The sequence below is a fragment of the Alexandromys fortis genome, unplaced genomic scaffold (genome assembly GCF_014885135.2).
Source record: "Alexandromys fortis isolate MF-2015 unplaced genomic scaffold, M_Fortis_MF-2015_v1.1 scaffold_118, whole genome shotgun sequence".
In the NCBI taxonomy this organism is placed as follows: Eukaryota; Metazoa; Chordata; class Mammalia; order Rodentia; family Cricetidae; genus Alexandromys; species Alexandromys fortis.
Genome location: NW_026068010.1, coordinates 3456922 through 3466898, shown reverse-complemented (window position 1 = coordinate 3466898; position 9977 = coordinate 3456922).

The following is a 9977-nucleotide window of genomic DNA, read 5'->3' as shown; positions in this document are numbered from 1 at the left end:
TTTTTTTTTTTTTTTTTTTTTTTTTTTGAGACAGGGTCTCACTACATAGCCTTGGCTGGCCTGGAACTGCCTATGTGGACCAGGCTGGCCTGGAACTCACAGAGATCCACTTGCCTCTGCCTCCCAAGTGCTGGCATTAAAGTCATGTGCCATCATACTCAGTTTAAAAAAAATTAAATGACATACATGATTCACACTTAAGGCTCAGTGTGTGTGTGTGTGTGTGTGTGTGTGTGTGTGTGTGTGTGTGTGTAAGATATGTGTGGTGGTTTGAATGAGAATGACTCCCATAGGCATATATTTGAATACTGGATCATCAGTTGGTGGACCCATTTAGGAAAGATTAGGATGTGTGTCCTTGTTGAAGGAGGTGTCACAGGGGGCAGACTTAGTTTTAAAAACCTTCACCACTCTCAGCTATATTCTGTCTCTCTCCATCTCTCTTTCTCCCTCCCCATATCCCAACCCTGCCCCCTGCTAATGGATCAAGATGTAAGCTCTCAGCTACTGCCCCAGCACCACGTCTACCTGCTGCCACCATGCTCCCCGTCATGACAATCATAGACTCTAACCCACTGAAAGTTTAAGTCTGCAATAAACTCTCTATGAGTTGCCTTGATCATGGTGTCCTAGCACAGCAATAAAAAAGGAACTGAGATAAAGTATGTGTGCATGCCTACGTACAGAGGCCAGAGGTTAACAGCAAAGGTCTTCATCCATTGCTCCATGCATTATCTTTTGAGGCAGGGTCTCTCACTGAAGCTGGAGCTCAGAGTTGGATGTCCTTGAGCCCAGCAATCCCAGGGATCCTCCTGCTTCTAGCTGGGACTGCAGGCTTGTGCCACTACACCGATCTTTTCATGTAAGTGTTGGGGACTTGAACGCAAGTCCCACGCTTTTATGCAGCAAGCCCTTTACCGACTGAGCCATCTCCCTGGCCCTCAAATTATGTTTCCATCAGCCATTGCTCCTCAAGACTTCATGCAAGCCAGGCGTGGTGGTATGCATAGATGGCACCCATCTTTAATCCCAGTATTGAGGGGCAGAGGATAGTGACACTCTCAGGTCAGCTCGGTCTACAGCATGAGTTCCAGGCCAGCCAGCTCCACAGAGTGAAACCCTGTCTCAAAAACCAAGGACAAACAAACAAACCAAAGATATCATGCAGGATTGGAGCCTTTGAGAATCATGTCATGTTACGCTTCTGTTTAGGCCCTCCAATGGCTTGGTATTTTACTCATAGGCAAATAAAATATCTTATTGTGGGGTCCTTCGGGCCTCCATTGGCTTAGATGATCCTAGGTGCTTCTCTAACCCAGCCCCTACTACCAGTGTAGTAGCCTTTCTGTGTAGAGTAGACTGACCTTGCTAGTGGGGAAACACCAAGTCATCGGGGCCTTTGAGTGGTTCCTTAATGCTAAGACTTCCTTTATTTAGATACCAGGGCATCATCCCCTCACTTCCTCAGGTCTCTGCTCCTTATTTAGAGCAGGGAGTGCACACAGTGATACACAAGTGCGCACACACACACACACACACACACACACAGCTCCCCATTATTCCACTTTAGTTTCTTCACAACACTTACCATAAGTTGTTCCTTCATTTTCCTGTAATATTCACAAGGGCAAACATTTTGTCTGCACTATTTACCACTAGAGAGCCAATTCAGAGAACAATGCCTGGCACTGAGCAGGCAGGCACTTGCTGGACACTCAGCTACTGTGGAGAGCGGTAAACGCTTGCAGACGCAAGGGCCAGAAGCTGCTAACCTAGGTAGGACCCCCTCGACTGCCGTACAAGACATCCACTCTGCAATCCGAAGTAACACTCTCACAGAATGGAGTGCTAGTGCCTGACTTTGCTCTCCATGGAAGCTAATAGAGGTGGCTGTGCCAAGGCTGGACTCTGGGGTGCTCGGTGCCCCCGAAAAGCCATCAACCCTGTACAATTTATAAGTCATTCAGCTACCTTTTCTTTGTATTCTCTTTATAAAAGCTGAAGCAGTGTTTGATATTTCACAATTCTTAGGCAAAATCCAAAGACAACTAAGGCATACGAACAGCATAAAAGCAATTACCATGGAGCCGGGCTATGGTCCGGCAAGAACTAGAGTCAAGTCAGAAATTGATTAAATTTTTATAAGTGAGGCCAGGGTTCCTCTGGCTGCAGCTTATGTCTGTCTCCAGGTCGCACAGGCTCACCGTTATCTCATTTCCCACGCACAGGTGCCCTGGAACATTCTCCTCTGTTCACAGAGAAACTAGGACACCAGCTTTCTTGTTGCAGGGCCTTTAGCTCACGGCTTCTAATCAAACACTAAGAACAGTGAACTGCTTTCCTCCTGGCTAATCCGGCTCCTCCATCCCAGCTGCCTTCTAAGCCATCTGTGCTAAACCCCTGTCCCCCACAGGGCTCTGTACAATCCTCCTGTAAGGGTTACTAACTTGGTCTAATTAACAGGGAGAATGAGGAATGAGACTAAAGCCCCCAGTGGATAAGGAGCCTCCTGGTATTTGGACTTATCTTCTGATAGCTGCCTCCAGGCTACTCTAGGGCTGTCTGCAGGTTGAGCTACCATTTGTTCTGTGTGGGACCCTACCCAGACTCAAAGTTTTGTCCTATGTCAGCCCCACTACTTTCTGATGCTAATGCAAACCTAAGCGCCACGTCCTTTTGAAATTACCTGTCCAGAACGGGGGGTGGGGGTGGTGGTGGGGGGGCTTAAGTGTGCCTAAAGACAGGGTAACCATTCCTCAAAGGCACTTCCTCTCACTCCCCACACTTGCCTGTCCCAGTCCTCATCCACTCTCTGTCCCTCCCCTTTGATCAAGCAAGGAGTTCAAACTTGACCCAACCTCTTGCCGTTATTTCTGAAGCTCTTCACTCTCAGGTGTAAAACAGAGTTGAGCATGGCAGGCATCTGTCTATGAGGGCTCCTGAAAGGATATCCGAAAATGCAGGCGTGGTACCCAGCAGTAGGCTGGGAAGCTACCGTTTCTCCCACCTCAGTCACCCAGGGCTTTATTCTTTACATCGGTGACAACACTCCTGCCCATTCTGCAGGAGTCCTGAGGCCCTCAGGGGTTAACACTCCTGCACGGTAGAGGCCCAGTGCCCCTGCCTGTCTTGGAATATTTGTACATTGTGTGAAGATGTACTTCCTGTGACTGGTATAATAAAAAGCTGAAAGGCCATTACCGAGGTAGGAAGGTTAGGCGGGACTTTCAGATACAGAGAGGACTCTGGGAAGAAGAAAGGCAGGGACACCAGGAGACATTGAGAGGAAACTGGAGGTTCAAGATGGAAGAGAGGTTAAAAAGTCACGTGTTACATTGTAGATTAATATAAATTGGTTAATTTAAGTTATAAGAGCTCGTTAAGAACAAGCCTAAGATACAGGCTGAGCTTTCATAATGAATAAGAAGTCTCTGGGTCATTATTTGGGAGCTGACTGGAAGGACACATGAGGGAGGCAGATGACACCTGCTTGGTCCTGTCTTCCAGGCTATAAGGGTGTTACCCTGGAGATCTTGGGAATGAAACCAGCAAAGCAGACCTCAGAGAAGAAGTGGACACAGAGAGAGCCCCTCGATAGCCAAGGCCGAGAATAAACCACAAGCTCCCTGGCAGCTCCTGGCATGTGAATTAATGCCTTTCTTTTCTATCGCCATGGTTTTTGTTGTTGTTATTGCTAGTGTTGCATTTTGCTTTGTTTTGTTTCTTTGCTTGCTTGTTTTTTTTTATTTATTTATTTTTTTATTTTTTCTTTATCGCCTGTGACTAAGTCCAAAGTGAAACACTGCTTCTCCCCACCCGCCTCTTTGGCAGCTTGTGCGTGATGTTCATGAGTCTCTGGCTCCCCTGAGTGGCAAAGAAAATAAATTCACGTCTCCAGGATTCCAGCTCTCTGCACACGGATGCTCGATGCTCGTTTTCACAATTTATTTACTCCCCTGCTCTCGGTCTCCCGAGGAGCCGAGTCTATCCTCAGCCCGTGAGCGCTTTGACAGAAATTTGTTTTTCAGGTCAGTCTGTTCTCAGTTGTGGTTGGGGGGTCTTTCCAAACTGGTCACAGCTTCTCCCTGTTCTTGCTTTGGGGTGACCATTGGGTGAGGGTCAGAGGTATGGCAAGTGGCTTGAAGCAGGGGACAGGGGGTCACCCTTCTCCACAAGCAGTTGAAAAAAAAAAAAGCACCATGTTGGCATGACAACAAGGTTGGGCCAGCCAGCTACAGACACCAGCCCAGACTCCAACAGGGGAACAGACTTCTAGATTACTCTGGGAAGAACTGATGAATTAGAAAGAAAGAAAGAAAGAAAGAAAGAAAGAAAGAAAGAAAGAAAGAAAGAAGGGAGGGAGGGAGGGAGGGAGGGAGGGNAGGAAGAAAGGATATAAACTTCTTCATGGTATAATCTTTCAGGGCTGTTTGAAATAAAGGCTTGTCCACATTCCTTGTGTCTTGTTGGCTTTAGTTTATCGTGGTTATTCCCTGGGAATTTCCTGCCCATGCAAAGAGACCCTCGGGACCCCTACACACCCTCAAACACCTAGGGACAATCTCCTGCCTTGAAGCCTTAGAGCGCTGGGGTAAGGATTTTTTTTTTTTAATGAGCCCAAGTAAATGGCAGTGGCGTGTACCTAGGACAAAGTGGACATGGTTGCTGAGTGGATGAGGGAGGACGCTCACTTTAGAGCTGAAAATGATGGAGGTGAGTCAGACTCCATCAGAGCTAGCTGATCTCTCTAGTCCCTGGGCCACCAGCTTCCCTGGCATCTACTTGTAATTTTGCTCGTTATCTGACGATGCTACCTTTTTTGCTGCAGGGCATCAAGCCTACAGCCGCGAAGTCCTCTACCACCAAGTCCCCCACCAGCTCTACACTGCATCTTTTCCATCTCTTACCCCAGCAGGCAGCCGACTTCACAGTGTTGCCGAGGACGACCTTTGGACGGCTGCTAACACTTTTTCAGAGTGGCTGTTCGTGGGAGGAATTCCACAGGCATTAGCTCTGTGAATGAATAAACTCAGGAACCTTCCAGGGCTGGCTGATCAGAGAGGGCGGCTGGCTCGTTCACCTATGATACTACAACATTCTTTTGGAAAAGTTTATGATGTCAGTGCAGCTGTCCATCCACAGGGTGCATGCATAATGGGTGTGTTTTATTTTGTTTTGTTTTTATTCCCAGAGACAGGGTTTGTCTGTGTAGCTCGGACTGTCCTGGAACTCACTCTCTAGACCAGGCTGGCCTTGAACTCACCAAGATCCTCCTGCTTCTGCCTCCCGAGTGCTGGGATTAAAGGTGTGTGCCACCGCTGCCCAGCTACAGAATGCCTGTTAAGATAATACTGAAAATAGGGCCATAAGAGCAATGTCATTGAAACGGGCAGAGGGTGAAGATAACCCTTTGCACGTTACAGCTAAAACCCGAGTTACACAGAATATGCTTGGTAATCTTGTGCAATGGAAAGGATTTGGAATTATGTGCAAAATAGTAGAACAGACATGCCCTTTAAAAAGATTTGTTTTATTCTATGTGTATGTGTGTGTGCCTGCGTGCCCAGTGTGGACAGTGCCATTACTGGCCACGTGATTGTGGGATATAGAAAAACTCAGCTGTGTGAGCCACGGGAAGCAAGCCAGTAGCAGCAGTGTTCCTCTGTGACCTCTGCTTCAGTTCCTGCTTCCAGCTCCCCACCTTGAGTTCCTGCCTCGACTTCCTTTTTGGATAGACTGTAGCACTAAGATGAAATAAACCCTTTCTTCCCCAAGTTGCTTTTGGTCATGGTGTTCACTGTATCAATAGAAAGCCTATTAGGCCAGCCCTTCATCATAGAATTCCAGACACAAGGTCTTGCCAGGTGTTCTAGCAGTCTGGGGGCTGAGGCAGGTGGGGAACAGTAAGTTCAAGGCCAGCCTGGGCTATGTAGTGAGTGTGAGGCCAGCCTGGGCTACAGGGAAGGACTCTGACTCAAAAAAAATTAAACAAAACTAAAAAGGCAAAACAAAGCCAAGGTTAGCAAATGCTTTTTACCCACTGAGCCTCTCATTAACACACCTCTTCCTTCTTTCATATGTGTGTGTGTATGTGTATAGTGTGTGTGTGTATAGTGTGTGTGTGTGTGTGTGTGTGTGTGTGTGGTCAGACTTTTCTCTATGTGACCACCAGTCCCCAAATAATAACACAGAGAGTTACTATTAATTAGGAAAACTGGGCCTTTAGCTTAGGCTTTTCCCCAACTAGCTCTTAGAACTTGACTAACCCATATTTTTAGTCTGCATTCTGCCACAGAGCTCTTTACCTTTTCTTAGTGTGGCACGTCCATCCGACTTGCTCTGAGTCTGCCGGGAAAATCTGCGTGCCTAGATTCTTCTCCCTGAGTTCTTTTCCTGGAAGTCCTGCCTATTCTCTCCTGCTTAGCTACTGGACATTCAGCTCTTCATTAAACCAATCAGAAGGTACCTTAGGCAGAGGCACATCTTTACAGTGTACAAAAAGATTATCCCACTATACATACAGACAGACACACATACATATGTGTGGAAGAGGTATTTTGATTATTAACAAAAACAGACTAATACAATTTGTTAGGGAAAAAACGCATTTCAAATTGAAAGTTAATAGGCAGTTTCATTATACAAACCATACAGATGAATTGGAAGTCATAAAAGTTTGACTATATTGATTTTGTTATGATGAATTTCATGGTGATCTGCAATGCTGTGGTTTGCGTATGAAATGCCTCCGCAGGTGCTGTTTGGGAAGGCTGCAGAATCTTTAGGAGGTGGAAGTTCACTGTAGGAACTTGATCAAGGTGGAGTCTTGAGCCCTGCCCCCACTTCTGAATGTCTGCTTGTTTCCTAATTGCAGGTGTCACGGTCATCCACAGTGGACTGAGCCTCCCACTGCCATTTCTTTCCCAGCAAAGGGACATCTCTACCCCATCATTGTCCCCTGCTCACCATTCCTGATGCATCCCTCAGCCCCCTTCCCACAATACACTACTCTGCCCCCGGGAAGTTTGGAGTCTCTTCAAGAACAAACATGTGGTGGGGAGTGGAGCTCAGTTGGTATCATGCTTGTGTAGCAGGCAAGAAGCCCTGGGAGCTGGGAACCAAACCCAGATCCTCTGCCAGAGCGGCAAGAACTCTTAAACCACTGCGCCATCTAAGGGCCCCTCGAGTCTTCCTTTTTTTTCCCTTGTGTTTTTGAGGCAGGGTTTCTCTGTGTAGCCTTGGCTGTCCTGGAACTCATGCTGTAGACCAGGCTGGCCTCGGACTCTAGAGATCCGCCTGGCTCTGCCTCCTGAGTGCTGGGATGAAAGGCTTGCGCCACCGCTGCCCCACTATCAACTCTTCATTCTTCAAAGCAGCCCCATTATCGACACCGCCACTGCTCTGAGCATCATAATCTTATATGTATCAGCACTCGCACTGAGCACTGTGCGCCGAGTTGCACAAAGAGCACGTCTTTTTGCACAAATCTTTATATTGGTTTATATTTGAGATGGGACCTCAGATAGCTGGGGCTGGTTTAGAACTCTGTGCCGTTAAGGATAACCTTGAACTCTTGCTTCTCTTCTACCATCCAAGTGTAGGGATTACAGGCATGTGCCACTGCACCTGGCCTAGTAACTTCGCCCAGGAGGTTGAAGATGTGCATGCATTGCCAAGCTTTATTCCTCTCGATTGGCTTCCTTTCAATGCTACTGTTTTTCCTGACACAACGCAGCCAAAAGGCACCTGTACCTATCTTAGAGCACCGCACCATTGCAGATTGGCAAGAAATTCCCTGTGTGCTGTTTCTCCTTTGACTCATGGACTTAAATATAGAATCTTGATTTTTGTGGCTTGGTGTAACTTCTTTCTCACCTTATTCTAGCTATGTTCCATTCTACAAGTAACGGTGATTGCATCCATCCCTGCCTGCCAAAACGGGACTCTCCCTGCAGGTAGTTAAGTCTCTAGAGTGTCTGGAAGGAAGAATTTTATTTTTCTTAGTACAAATAAGGTAAAAACAGCCTGCCTTGCTTGATAAGAACAGATCTTGGCTGTGAGGTAGCACCTGTCACCCACTGATCGGAGTTGATCTGGCTGGCTGGGAGGTGTTCCCTTCCTCCCTCACCACTCCCAAAGCTGCACACTGGGTCAAAGAGAATAGACAGAGAACTCCTCTTTGGCCCAAGGTGTGTGAGTAGCTGCACTCTTCTGCGGGAACCTCAAAGCAGCTCCAGGACGGTGGAGGCCCAGCGTCAAGACTCCAGGCGCATCCACGCTGTGTGCAGGTGGCAGTCTGCTTTCCTCTTGAAAAATGAACCCCCAAGGTGTTTTCTTTTAAATTCTAACACTCCCACTTGCCTGTGTGAATGATTAATTTGGTTGGAGAAGTGAATTCGCCCTTGCTCCAGAGCACGCAACGTACCACCCCGACAAAGGTGTTTGTACATGGCTGTGAACATCTGTAGTTAGCGGACACATCTCATCCCAGACCCACAACCTATCATAACAGGCCCAACAACACTCCAAGAGTCTGTCTGTGTACAAAGGTTTTCAATTTGCCAAAAGAACTCAGAAAAGACCCAGGCCACTCACTCTCCTGCCTGCTCCTTTTATCTTGCACGCGCTGGTGAAACAAAGCAAAGAGAAGAGCCTCTATTTCTGGTGTGTGGAGTTAGTCCTCAGGGCGGAAACCCAGAAGAGTATGTAAGGCACAAATGATCCTGCCCCGCCCCCATACTTGCTCTTCAAGCAACTAGCTAGTAGAGCGATGGCGTTGAATTCTGCCCCTCAACTCCCTACTTAGGAAATGCCATGCAGGCGTCCAAATGACTATTGAGAAATAAGAAAGCAAAGAGCACAATTCCACACTCTTGCCTCGGCATGGGTTGGGGACATCTTCACAACTGTGGGCATGTCTTGGGACCAAATGAGACATGGTGGGAGGTTCCCCATGTGGTATCTGTTCAGGGTGCAACTGTCTGGCTTGTCTTTACCTCTGTGGTCCAGAAAGCGAGTCAGGCTCTTTTCTCTACACATATGTCCCAATGTCATGCCATTTTGTTGATCAAACTATCCAACCTGAGGCATGGAGCCTCCAGGACATTCTGCAGTATCTGGGGACAGTTTTGGTTGTTGTGGTGCAGCTAATTTCCTATGGGCAGTGGCCTTGGATGAATTAAAACTTGTAACACACACAACAAAGCATTTTCCAGCCAAAGATGTCCACAGATGACTGTAGGAGGACCATACCCTCCTGCCTGTGATGTATGCTGTGAATATGTCTTATTACCATTGGGTAGTAAAGAAGCTACTTTGGTCTATGGCAGGGCAGAATATAGCAAGGCAGGAAATCCAAGCAAAGAGAGGAGGAAAGAAGGTGGAGTCAGGGAGATGCCTTGTAGCTGCCTAAGAAGCATGCGAGGTAATAAACCATGAACCTCATGGTAAAATATAAAATAATAGAAATACGTTAATTTAAGATGTAAGAGCTAGCTAGGAATATGCCTGAGCTGTTGGCCAAACAGTTGTAATTAATATAGTTTTTGTGTGATTATTCAGGTCTGGGCAGCCAGGGAACGAAAGTGCAGTCTCCCTCTACAGTGCCAAGGTTGATAAACTTGGCTTAGACCAGTGGTTCTGAACTTTCCTGTTGCTGTGACCTTCTAATACAGTTCCTCATACTGCTGTAAACCCCTACCATAAAATTATTTTCATTGCTACTTCATAACTGTAACTTTGCAACTATTATGAATTGTAATGTAAATATCTGTGTTTCCCGATGGTCTAAGCGCTCTAATATACTTTTCCTATGTCCTCATTGCTAGAGTATGAGATAAAGTGCCTTAATTTTTAAAAAGTTCTATGATTTTATGTATTATATTTATGTGTCTGAGTGTTTGACTGCATGATTTATGTGCACCACATGTGTGCAGTACCTGTGGAGGCCAGAAGAGGGAAGCAGATCCCCTGGAACT